Raw genomic sequence first — 13,572 nt, 5'->3', positions numbered from 1 at the left:
AGTACTGAGCTTGGTTCTGGAGCCGTATATGTCAGAGTTTTGTTCTAGAGCTGTAATTATATAGAATATATGTAAAATAACAAAATTGCAGGTAAGATGGAATTGTTTTCAATTCATTGTATATTTAATGGGAACCTGTCTGGTAGTTTTAACCCCTTGAACCGCCACCATGCGGTAATACATGACCTGACAATATTTCCAAATGTATGTTTTTTTCAAATGCAGCAAAATCTATGAAATCAACTTTTAAAACGGCGCACACTATATGCTAATTACTCATTAAAGGGTCATGGGGCGGTTCCGCTATCCTGAAGAGTCACACAGTCCTGCCTCCAAGTCCACCTTTCCATGTTTGATTGACATCCCCCTGGCAGATACAACTTTCTCGGATGCGCCATTGCCTTGTACTACTTTGGGGGTGGGGGGGCTGTGTGGCATTATGTACAAGAGGGTCTGTGTGGCACTATACACAAGGGGGAGCTGTGTGGCACTATACACATGGGGGAGCTGTGTGGCACTATACACATGGGGGAGCTGTGTGGCATTATATACAAGGGGCTGTGTGACACTATTATGGGGCTGTATGGCACACTCTGCTAGGGGGGCTGTATGGCACTATTTACAAGGGGGAGGGCTGTGGCTCTATCTACAGGGGGCTGTGTGTGGCGCAATCTACAGGGGTCTGTGTGTGGCACTATCTACTAAGGGGGCTGTATGGCACTACATACAGGGGGAGCTGTATGGCGCTATGTACAGGGGGGCTTTATGCCGATATCTATAGGGGGGCTGTATGGCCCTATCTACAAGGGGAGGTAGGGGGCGCTATCTACAAGTGGGGTGTGACACTTTCTACAGGCGGGGCTGTAAAGCATTGTCTACAGGGGGCTGTGTGGCAATATCTACAGGGGGCACTAGCTATAAGGGGGACTGCGTGTGGCACCTGGGAGGGGGCCCAGTCAAGAGTTTGCTATGGGGCCCAGTCTTTCCTAGTTACGCCACTAATTGCACACATACTCTGGACTTGTAAGCACGCTCAATGTTTCCATATTGTTCCTTCATGAAAAGCCATATTTACCCCTGGAAGCAATGTATCCAAGGTAGAATACGTGCGTTATATGAATCCATAAGAAAAAAAAACAGGTGTGCCTTCTATTAAATTGAATGCATGCAGAGGTACAGTATAGCCTATAGCTGGCTATGGGCACCATATAAGGTACTACATGTGCCATGTGCAGGAGCTCTAGGTGATATAAAATTTGTGGAATAAATTTAACTCTGATTTATTCTAACTTTACAAGCTGTACAACTGTGTAGAATGTATGTCTCTCTTGCATCAGAGCACACCTAGATTTGACAATCCATCAGATCAATGCCCTTTTATGACAGAAAATTGTCTTTGAAAGTCATACTCCAAAGTATAATGTGCACTTTCCTTGTTGAGCAGCCATTGTTTCTTTTTTAATGAACCTGGTATAGTGATGAACTGCTCATCACGCTTATGTTTGGTCGTGCTGTGCACAAATATATATGCTTTACATTCTTCACAATCCTACAGCATGTGTACAATTACATATCAATTCATCTCAGATGTAAAACATTGTTTGTAATAGACTGGACATCTAAAGCGCCATATTAAGATGACTAAATACTACATTTGTATTTAGAAATGATCCCACCTCATACCTACACAGGACCTAATGTCAAACTAATGCTTGGCGCATTAGGACGAGTATTCTCGTCCTGTGTGACAGCCAGTGTCCGCACGCCACGATGAGTGGGGCAATGGCTGTAACAGCTGTACACAGCCGCAGCCTCGCTCTAACGGCAGAGAAAAGAGAAACCTCTTTTCTCCGCCGTTAACCCCTTGAATGCCGCGATCAAAGCTGATTGCGGCATTTAAAGCAATAGTAAGAAGGGGGTCTCCCCTTTGATCACGTCAAAGGAAATACCTGTGACACAATCAATGGCAATACCTGGTTTGGGCAGACAGCCATCTGACCATATTCCGTGTTGTTAGGGCATACTGAGGTATGCCCTAACAACTGCCTGTGTACTATCAGTACACAGGCTAATGTACTGGCATATAGATCTATGCCAGTACATTAAAGTTCTAAAATCAAAATGAAAAATCCCTCTATGGGATTAAAAAAAAGTAAAGTTAATAAAAAGAAAACTAATGTTAAATAAAATAAAAATGAGTAAAAAAAACCACACGGAAATTTTTTACATTAAATAAACTTTTCAAAATATAGGTCCCAAAACATGAAATAATATATGGATATTTGGTATCGCTACGTTTGTAACAACCTGCACAATAAATGTATAATGTTATTTATGATGATTGGTGTATGGTGTAAAAAAAAATGCAGCGGAACTACTTTTTTTTCTAGATTTTTGCCAAAATAAAAATTTATATAAATTAAACGATAATGTAAATGTACGAAAAAATGGTACCTACATAACGTACAACTCGTCCCGCAAAAAACAAAGTGTCATATAGCTACGTCGGACAAAAAAAAGAAAAAGATATGAGCGCCAGAATGCAAAGAGGGAAATATAAAAAAATTGTTCGGTCCTGAAGGCAAAAATTGGCCCGGTTTTTAAGTGGTTGACATTGAAAGTAAATAAAAACAAAGACACATTGTATGGTAAGTGTGGAAGTGGCAACAGCTTTATTATTTTGAACATATTAACAATGATTACTGATTAACCAAAATAAACTATCGGCCTGAATGCTTTATTCGTTGTGTTGTCCACTTACGTCCTGTGATGCCAACCAACTGCTGTCATACAGCGGGCATGTAGGGTTCTAGATCCGCCTTCATAGCCATAAACCCGACAAGGAAGGAAAACCGAGAGACCTACTCGGTTCCCAGACCACTCCCACTAAGTAACGACAATCCACACTCGGCCCGGTCTGCAAATCCAATATCATTCAGGTGGACCCTTTCGGGATCCAACAAATCTGCGTTATCACCTTTCTAATGAGCGATGGCGCAGCGCGATTCCACCGGTAGATCTAACAAAATGCGACATTAATTAAACTCTGCGCTCTGTCCAATGCTGACATGTCCCTGGCGCCACGCCAAACCGTCTGAGCTACGACCTTGGACCAGACCAAAACACATTGGGAAAATAATTGACGTAAATTATCCAAATTATCCAAATCTGTTCGAATTAATGATAAGAGTTCGGCCAGTTTAACCTGACCGAGATGATTGGCCCCAGCATGTGTAATTAAAACTGCAGGAGAAGTAGCATCTTTGCTAATGGACACAATTTCAGGCAATAGCTGTACCCACCGTAGTCCCCTGACACCCTTCCAGCGAAAGTCAATGTGGGGTAAACCCAAATTCGAACCAAGTGGGCGATGTGCCACGTGAAGAGAGGCGCAATGAACATATAAATGCCCAAGGATCCAAATCTAGGGACTGTCGGAATGTTGTAGTAATTAAAAGAGGGGGGCAGATATAAGATTCACAAACAAACTAAATCCGGTCTAACACACGACTTATAACTATTGGAACTCCACCTACCCAAGCAACAATATGGCGCTTTCCCCTAAGCCTAATGCGTCCTCCTCAGTGGCTGCACCGATGCAGAAAGAATGAGTCCCAAATTCATGTGCTGGAATCCCCAGGCTCCTCAAACACTACTTAAAAAATCGAGTCAAATTGAAAACGCGTGAGAGGCAAGCTGTTAGAAATGTAACAAAAATTGGAGCCCAGAGCCCCGAAGTAACAAAAATTTGCTAAAAACAAACACGGGGCAGTGCGGGTCCCCCTCCCGCCCAATAGACAACCAAGACCCTTTACCTGTTTTATCTGTTTTTGATTTACGCACACATATTTTCACTGCATCTTGACCAACCACAACTACATCTGCGGCTAAGAGCCCACTTGCCCTCCTAGCGCTAGCAGCAACCAACTCGCTGATGTGCAATGCAGCAAAAAAGGGCAATGAAAAAGCAGCACTCATACCTATCAAGACAAACCTTAGTAACCACAGACAGGATTCTGCCTAGCAATGCAAAGGAAACAGTCCGTCACATATCAACCGAAACACATTCCTTCTTCCACCCTTTAAGCGCTTGACGTACCACAAATTATTTTGTGACATCCTTAACTCTTCACAATTTTAACATAAAAGCCACTCTAGTTAAATGCCTGTTAACCATAGCAGCGCTACTACCCACCTGTCGCAAACGTACCAAGAAATCGAAAGTGATTTTTAGGCTTCTGCTGTCAGTTACTTTGAAGTTACAATCTGCCACCTCCAGCCACCAACCCCACACTTTACTATGACTCCACGTAGCAGGCACGATAGAACCCATTAAAAGACTCACAAGTTGGCTTCGACCAGGACCCATAAGTGATGAGGCGGGGGCTGCCCCTCTCCCAATGCCTCAAAGTGTAAATCACAGAAAACCGGCATCTGTGAACGAGACAATGCATCAGCCATCTTAGTATAAATGCCTGGAACATGTTTCACACTAAACCATACGTTTAAACGCAGACATTTCAAGATTAAATAATGCAAAAGGGTTAAAACTGGCAATGAACCTGATGATAAACCATTCAATGCGTGCACAACCGCCATGTTATCTGTCCAAAAAAAAATTGTTTGTTAACCATCCGATGACTCCATAGCTCAACGGCAACAATGATAGGAAACAATTCCAACAGTCAGATTCTTTGTCAAGCCAAGATCACCCCATACAGTCGGCCAGGGTGACCTGCTCCAACTTGAGCCCAACACCGCTCCAAAACCGTCATTCCCGGCTGCATCCGTGAATAACTGCAAGTCTATATTAGAGACTTCAGCTCCTTGGCAAACCGCACGACCATTGAAAGAACTCAAAATTATCTGCCACACAATCAAGTCCTCCCGCATGTGTCATGATCTGTGGGTATGTGGACCCACTGGGCCGTACCGCCATAGCGGGGATAGCAGCTGGCCAACAGAGTACCAAGTCAATATATAAATAGTCGAAGCACAGGGGTGCCTGTAGTGGTTAAGACAGTAGCAACGGCTAGGCACAGATGGGACCTTGACAGCAGACACCAGACGTGGTGTAACACAGCAGGTGGAACCGGTGGCACAACACGACTCCAACAGGTTTTAGGCACAGGAACAAATAGCACGGGATACAGGGTACAGGTAGCAGGGCACGGGAACAACAGGATAACACTAAGAGACCATTTGAAAGGCTAACATAGGAAAACACAACAACGCTCAAGCAATGAGCAAAGGGGCAGGGCCCTTCTTATAGTCCAGGGTGACCATGGGCTAGTTAATGATAATTCCCATGTGCGTGTGCTGGCCGGTCACGAGCATGCGCGCGCACCCTACGAGACACAGCGGACCGGAGCAGAAGTTAGCACTGGTGTAAAGGATCTGCCAGGCACTACGTCTGTGGATACTCCCAGGATTAATCAATCGACACCTGAGGCCGGACCTCTTAGACTGACTCCGGCTTCCACCAATCAGGGTGGCAGGCTCAGGAGTGGGAGAGCCTATCGCGGCCTGGTCAGTCAGAGTTAGCTCCGCCCCCTGTCCATTTATACCTGCCGTTTTCTCTTCCTCATTGCTTATGATTCTTCCTGGTTTCCTGGCCCCGCTACAGCCTTGCTCCAGCCTGCTACTGCCTTGCTTCAGCCTTGCTACAGCTTCCGCTTATCCTGCTTCGCTCTGACCCCGGCTTGCTTCCTGCTCCTTGCTCTGCGTTCGTAGTCTTCATGACATCCTGATTCTGACTGGCTCGTTGACCACTCTGGTTTCCTCACAGTGTTCCGTGGGTTACTGCCCCTTCCCTTGCTTGTTCCCTGTTTGTATTCCCTTGCACTTAGTCAGCGTAGGGACCGCCGCCCAGTTGTACCCCGTCGCCTAGGGCGGGTCGTTGCAAGTAGGCAGGGACAGGGCGGCGGGTAGATTAGGGCTCACTTTCCCCTTCCCCTTCTTCCTGCCATAACATAATCACAAGCCGATACCTAGTCTACCCTTTCTCCTACTCTATCATGGACCCCCTTGAGACCCTGACCCAGCAGATGCAGGGCCTCTCCCTACAGGTCCAGGCCCTGGCTCAGAGGGTCAACAAGCCTGACGCTGCCATAGTAGTGCCCCTCGCCTCACCTCTAGAACCTGACCTCAAGTTACCTGACCGGTTCTCAGGGGACCGTAAGACCTTTCTCTCCTTTCAGGAGAGTTGCAGACTTTACTTCCGTCTAAAACCTCACTCCTCAGGTTCCGAGAACCAGCGGGTGGGAATCATTATTTCCCGACTCCAGGAAGGGCCCCAAGAGTGGGCCTTCTCCTTGGCTCCTGACGCCCCTGAACTTTCCTCCGTTGATCGTTTTTTCTCTGCCCTCTGACTCATTTACGATGAGACTGACAGGACTGCCTTGGCCGAGAGTCAGCTGGTGACCTTACGTCAGGGTAGGAGACCGGTTGAGGAATACTGTTCTGACTTTAGAAAGTGGTGCGTAGCTTCTCGGTGGAATGACCCTGCCCTAAGGTGCCAGTTTAGGTTAGGCTTATCTAACGCCCTGAAGGATCTGCTTGTTAGCTACCCCTCTTCTGACTCCCTAGACCAGGTTATGGCCTTAGCAGTACGACTTGACCGACGTCTCAGGGAACGACAGCTTGAACGTTTCAGTGTTTTCCCCTCTGACCTCCCTGCGATTCCCCCCGAGGTCCCGTCTCCTCGCTCTCCCACGGAAGACTCGGAAGAACCTATGCAACTCGGGGCCTCCGTGTCCCCCCGACAACGTAGAGAGTTCCGCAGGAAGAATGGTCTCTGCTTCTATTGTGGGGATGACAAGCATCAACTGAACACCTGTCCCAGGCGCAAGAATAAGCAGCCTGAAAACTTCCGCGCCTAAGTGATCATCGGGGAGGTCACTTGGGCGCACAGGTATTTCCCGTTAATATGAAACGCAATAAAATTTTGCTTCCCTTTCAGGTCTCGTTTGGTGGTCGGTCTGCCACGGGCAGTGCCTTCGTGGATTCAGGCTCATCTGCTAATATCATGTCTGTGGAATTTGCTATGTCTCTAAAGATGCCTTTTATTGATTTGCCTAATCCTGTCCCGGTAGTGGGTATCGACTCCACTCCTCTTGCTAATGGTTACTTTACTCAGCATACTCCTGTTTTTGAACTCCTTGTTGGCTCCATGCATTTGGAGCAGTGCTCTGTACTGTTGATGCAGGGATTATCGTCCGATCTGGTATTAGGTCTTCCCTGGTTGCAGTTGCATAATCCCACGTTTGATTGGAATACTGGGGATCTCACCAAATGGGGTAGTGAATGCCTGACGTCATGTCTTTCGGTTAACTCTATTTCTCCCCGTGAGGAGGTAAACACGCTACCTGAGTTTGTTCAGGACTTCGCTGATGTTTTCTCTAAGGAGGCCTCCGAGGTGTTGCCCCCTCATAGAGATTACGACTGCGCTATCGAATTGGTACCAGGTGCTAAGCTTCCTAAGGGTAGGATATTTAATCTTTCATGTCCTGAACGTGAAGCCATGAGGGAATATATCCAAGAATGCCTGGCCAAGGGTTACATTCGCCCCTCTACTTCTCCTGTAGGTGCTGGCTTCTTCTTCGTGGGGAAGAAGGATGGTGGTCTTAGGCCGTGCATTGACTATCGTAACCTGAATAAGGTCACGGTAAGGAACCAGTATCCCCTTCCTTTGATTCCGGATCTTTTTAATCAGGTTCAGGGGGCCCAATGGTTCTCTAAGTTTGATCTACGGGGGGCGTATAACCTTATCCGCATCAAAGAGGGGGATGAGTGGAAGACTGCGTTCAACACGCCCGAAGGTCATTTCGAATACCTGGTCATGCCCTTTGGGTTGTGTAATGCCCCTGCGGTCTTCCAGAATTTTATTAATGAAATTCTGAGAGATTACCTGGGAATTTTTCTTGTAGTGTACCTTGATGACATACTGGTGTTTTCCAAGGAATGGTCCTCCCACGTGGAGCATGTCAGGAAGGTGCTCCAGGTCCTCCGGGAAAATAATCTGTTTGCGAAAACCGAAAAAATGTGTGTTTGGGGTACAGGAGATACCATTTTTGGGTCAAATCCTCACTCCTCATGAATTCCGCATGGACCCTGCCAAGGTTCAGACTGTGGCGGAATGGGTCCAACCTGCCTCCCTGAAGGCGCTACAGTGTTTTTTGGGGTTCGCTAACTATTACAGGAGATTTATTGCCAACTTCTCGGTCGTCGCTAAGCCTCTTACGGACCTCACCCGCAAGGGTGCTGATGTCCTCCACTGGCCTCCTGAGGCCGTCCAGGCTTTTGAGACCCTCAAGAAGTGCTTAATCTCGGCCCCAGTGCTGGTTCAGCCCAACCAAAGGGAGCCATTTATCGTGGAGGTTGACGCGTCCGAGGTGGGAGTGGGGGCTGTCTTGTCCCAGGGTACCAGGTCCCTCACCCATCTCCGCCCCTGTGCTTACTTCTCCAGGAAGTTTTCGCCCACGGAGAGTAACTATGATTTTGGCAACCGCGAACTTTTAGCCATTAAATGGGCTTTTGAAGAGTGGCATCACTTCCTGGAGGGGGCCAGACACCAGGTAACGGTCCTTACTGACCACAAGAATCTGGTTTTCCTAGAATCTGCCCGGAGGCTTAATCCTAGACAAGCCCGATGTGCGCTATTTTTTACCAGATTTAACTTTTTGGTTACCTATAGGGCTGGGTCCAAAAATATTAAGGCTGATGCACTGTCACGTAGTTTCATGGCCAATCCTCCTTCGGAGAAGGATCCTGCTTGTATTTTACCCCCCGGTATAATCGTTTCTGCCACTGATTCGGATTTAGTCTCTGATATTGCGGCTGATCAAGGTTCAGCTCCCGGGAACCTCCCTGTGGACAAGCTGTTTGTCCCCCTGCATTAAGGGTACTTAGGGAAAACCATGACTCCGCACTATCTGGTCATCCTGGCATCTTGGGTACCAAACACCTCATTACCAGAAACTATTGGTGGCCTGGGTTGCCTAAAGACGTTAGGGCTTACGTCGCCGCTTGTGAGGTTTGTGCTAGGTCTAAGACCCCTAGGTCCCGACCTGCGGGCTTACTACGTTCTTTGCCCATTCCCCAGAGACCTTGGACCCATATCTCCATGGATTTTATCACCGATTTTCCTCCATCCCAAGGCAAGTCGGTGGTGTGGGTGGTAGTAGACCGCTTCAGCAAGATGTGCCACTTTGTGCCCCTTAAGAAACTACCTAACGCCAAGACGTTAGCTTCTTTGTTTGTTAAACACATTCTGCGTCTCCATGGGGTCCCAGTTAATATCGTTTCTGACAGAGGGGTACAATTTGTTTCTTTATTTTGGAGAGCCTTTTGTAAAAAGTTGGAGATTGATCTGTCCTTCTCCTCCGCCTTCCATCCCGAAACCAATGGCCAAACGGAGAGGACTAATCAATCCCTGGAACAATATTTAAGGTGTTTCATCTCTGACTGTCAATTTGATTGGGTCTCATTCATTCACCTCGCCGAATTTTCCCTGAATAACCGGGTCAGTAACTCGTCAGGGGTCTCCCCGTTTTTCTGTAATTTCGGGTTTAATCCACGGTTCTCCTCCGTTTCTCCTGGTAGTTCCAATAATCCCGAGGTAGAGGTAGTTCATCGGGAACTGTGCACAGTCTGGGCCCAGGTTCAGAAGAACCTAGAGGCGTCCCAGAGCGTACAAAAGATTCAGGCTGATAGAAGACGTTCTGCTAACCGCCGGTTTGTCGTCGGGTATCTGGTGTGGTTGTCGTCTAGGAACTTGCGCCTTAAGGTCCAGGAAGTTTGCTCCCGGATTTATTGGGCCTTATAAGGTCATTGAAGTCCTCAACCCTGTATCCTTCCGTCTGGAGCTGCCCCCATCCTTTCGCATACACGACGTCTTTCATGCCTCCCTCCTTAAACGCTGCTCCCCGTCCTGGTCCCCCTCGAGGAAACCTCATGTCCCCATTCTCACCCCTGAGGGGGTGGAATTCGAGGTGGCCAAGATTGTGGACAGTAGGATGATCCAGGGCTCCCTCCAGTACCTGGTCCATTGGAGAGGATACGGGCCGGAGGAGAGGACTTGGGTACCTGCTCGAGATGTTCACGCTGGGGTATTGGTCAGGAGGTTCCACCTTCTCTTCCCCACTAAACCAGGTCATTTTAGTAAGGGTCCGGTGGCCCCTCATAAAAGGGGGGGTACTGTAAAGGATCTGCCAGGCACTACGTCTGTGGATACTCCCAGGATTAATCAATCGACACCTGAGGCCGGACCTCTTAGACTGACTCCCGGCTCCCACCAATCAGGGTGGCAGGCTCAGGAGTGGGAGAGCCTATCGCGGCCTGGTCAGTCCCCGCCCCCTGTCCATTTATACCTGCCGTTTTCTCTTCCTCATTGCTTGTGATTCTTCCTGGTTTCCTGGCCCCGCTACAGCCTTGCTCCAGCCTGCTACTGCCTTGCTTCAGCCTTGCTACAGCTTCCGCTTATCCTGCTTCGCTCTGACGCCGGCTTGCTTCCTGCTCCTTGCTCTGCGTTCGTAGTCTTCGTGACATCCTGATTCTGACTGGCTCGTTGACCAATCTGGTTTCCTCACGGTGTTCCGTGGGCTACTGCCCCTTCCCTTGCTTGTTCCCTGTTTGTATTCCCTTGCACTTAGTCAGCATAGGGACCGCCGCCCAGTTGTACCCCGTCGCCTAGGGCGGGTCGTTACAAGTGGGCAGGGACAGGGCGGCGGGTAGATTAGGGCTCACTTTCCCCTTCCCCTTCTTCCTGCCATAACAACTGGCATCTCCTGGGGAGGAGATGCAGGCCAGCACCGACAGATCCATGACTGCGGCTGTCGGGGGGGGGGGGGGAGTTATACTGATGGTGTGCAGCTGTGAGCGCTACAGCATGCTTGCTGTCACTCTAATGAAATGGTCCGATCGCCCCTCGTCACCAGTGAGAGGCGTCGCGAAAAAACTCAACCCATTGGAACAATTCGGCAAGCCAACACCAACCGCGACATCAAAGGAGGTGTACGAAACAGCCGTATGCTCACTGGAAATCCCATTGTTGACTGATCCTCCGACGGAGGGAAGGAGAGATGATGAATAAGTCTAAACTTTTCGGAAACCAAGTCAAGGGGAGAGACCCTTAGGTTGGCGTACGTAGGTTCTAAAAAGGGACCAGCCATTGTTCCCAACTCCACTTCTTTCACAAGCTTTTCACGTGTCACATTAACCCCTTAATGACCGGGCCATTTTGCACGTTAATGACCAAGGATTATTTTTTGTTTTTTCATGGTCGCATTCCAAGAGTCGTAACTGTTTTTTTATTCCGTCTATATAGCCGTATAAGGGCTTGTTTTTTGCGGGACGAGTTGTATTTTGTAATTGTACCATTTTTAGATGCTTATAATATATCGATTAACTTTTATTAACTTTATTTTAGGAGAGAATTGAAAATAAGCAGCTATTCCAGCATTGATTTTCACGTTACAAATTTACGCCGTTTACTATGCAGCGTAAATAACATGTTAACTTTATTCTATGGGTCGGCACGATTACGGGGATACCAAATATGTAAGGGTTTTATATGTTTTCCTATGTTTGCACAATAAAAAGCCTTTTAGAAAAAAATTACTTGTTTTTGCATCGCCGCATTCCAAGAGCCGTAACGTTTTTATTTTTCAGTCGATGTGGTCATATGTGGGCTTGATTTTTGCGGGCCAATGTGTAGTTTTCATTAGTACTATTTTGGGGTACATAGGACTTATAGATTAATTTTTATTTAATTTTTTATGGGGGGAATGGTAGAAAAGAGAACATTTTGCCGTTGTTTTTTGCGTTTTTTTTGGACGCCGTTCATCCGCAGGTTTAATTAATGTGTTCATTTTATTGTTCAAGTCGTTACGATCGCGGGGATACCATATATTTGTATGTGTGATTTGTTTTGACACTTTTACTAAATCAAACCACTTTTTGGGCAAAAAAAGTCGTTTTATTTGATTTTCACTGTAATTATTATTTTATTTTTTTTCACCAACTTTATTTAACTGATTGACATTTTTTTTTTAGTCCCACCAGGGGACTTCACTATGCGATGTGCCGATCGTATATATAATGCTTTGGTATACTTAGTGTACCAAAGCATTATTGCCTGTCAGTGTAAAACTGACAGGCAATCTGTTAGGTCATGCCTCCGGCATCGCCTAACAGGCAGATGCTGAAGGCAGACCTGGGGGTCTTTGTTAGACCCCCCGCTGCCATGGAAACCCGACTGCGACCCGCGATTTGTTTGCGGGGGCGCCGATCGGGTGACAGAGGGAGCTCCCTCCCTCTGTCAAACACATTAGATGCCGCTGTCACTATTGACAGCGGCATTTAATGGGTTAAACTGCCGGAATCGGAGCGCGCTTCGATTCCGGCAGTTGCAGCAGGAGCCAGGCTGTGCATAACAGCCGTGCTCCTGCCGCTGATCGCGTGGGTACAGTCTCAGTACCCGCGCCATCACAGGACGGATATATCCGTCCTCCTGCGCAAACTAGCAGCTGCAGAGGACGGATATATCCGTCCTTCGGCGTTAAGAGGTTAACATTATCATTAATCGACTTCAAATTGTCAGCCAATAACAATGTTGATGAATATCGTAAGGTATAACAAAACTTTAGCTGAAACCACTAATGAGCACCTCGGCCTTCCGTCTCCTGTTGTACAGATCAAACCACGGCCCCATCTCATGGACACTCACTGGCGTTCTCCGCTGAAACGGTAGGAGGTGTCTTGGTAGGCTGCTTACCTCTTCAGAATAATGGATGCGGCGAGTGAGGGCACAGAACAGCGTTTCCTCCATCTCCGGGAAGAGCTCCTCGCCAATTCTGAGAGAGAAAAAAAGGACAATGCAGAGGAGTGCTAACTACTATGCTAACTACTACACCCATCCTCCCTAGAACCAATAATGCTTGAGCCTTCCCTGCCTTGGCCTACCCCATACGGAAAGGAGCAGGAGGGCTCAGTCAGTAAAGGATATGTCCCACACGGCTGTGGCTGAACACCAGACACCATTGCATCCTCCCTGGTACCACCATACCCACACTGCCGTCCTCAGTGTCCCTGAGCTGACCAGGCCTCCTTGTCTGTTACAGGCATCTTCTGTCACTCACAGCCCCGCTGGGTGGTGACGTCACCGGAGGAGCCGCCTGTAAGGCTCCGGCTAGGCCTAACTCCTATGCCTCATGGTAAGCGACCATAGCCGCCATCTCAGCCGCCCCCAGCGCTCCCCCTCCGGCTTCTGCATAAAGAGGTGGGGCGGCTTCCCTCCTCAACCCCCAGCACCGCAACGGTGGGAGGAGGATCATGGTGCCGGCCAGGTGCCGGGTGAATAGCACGCCTTCGTGTATCATGGGTGGGATAACAGGGTCAGATGGGGCGGGGTGAGAGTGGAACAACTTCCCCCGCAAACACGGAACATGAAACAGTCCTGCGGCCTTTGTGCCTACTTGCACCGGTGGTAGGAGCGGCCCCCACCGTGCACACACTTCTAGGAGCGGGACTGGGGTTTAGGTGGGCGGGAGAGTGGGACACACGCTGCAGCCT

Source organism: Rhinoderma darwinii, chromosome 7, assembly GCF_050947455.1.
Source record: "Rhinoderma darwinii isolate aRhiDar2 chromosome 7, aRhiDar2.hap1, whole genome shotgun sequence".
Taxonomy (NCBI): domain Eukaryota; kingdom Metazoa; phylum Chordata; class Amphibia; order Anura; family Rhinodermatidae; genus Rhinoderma; species Rhinoderma darwinii.
The sequence above is the reverse complement of the archived record's forward strand: the minus strand, read 5'-3'. Positions refer to the sequence as shown.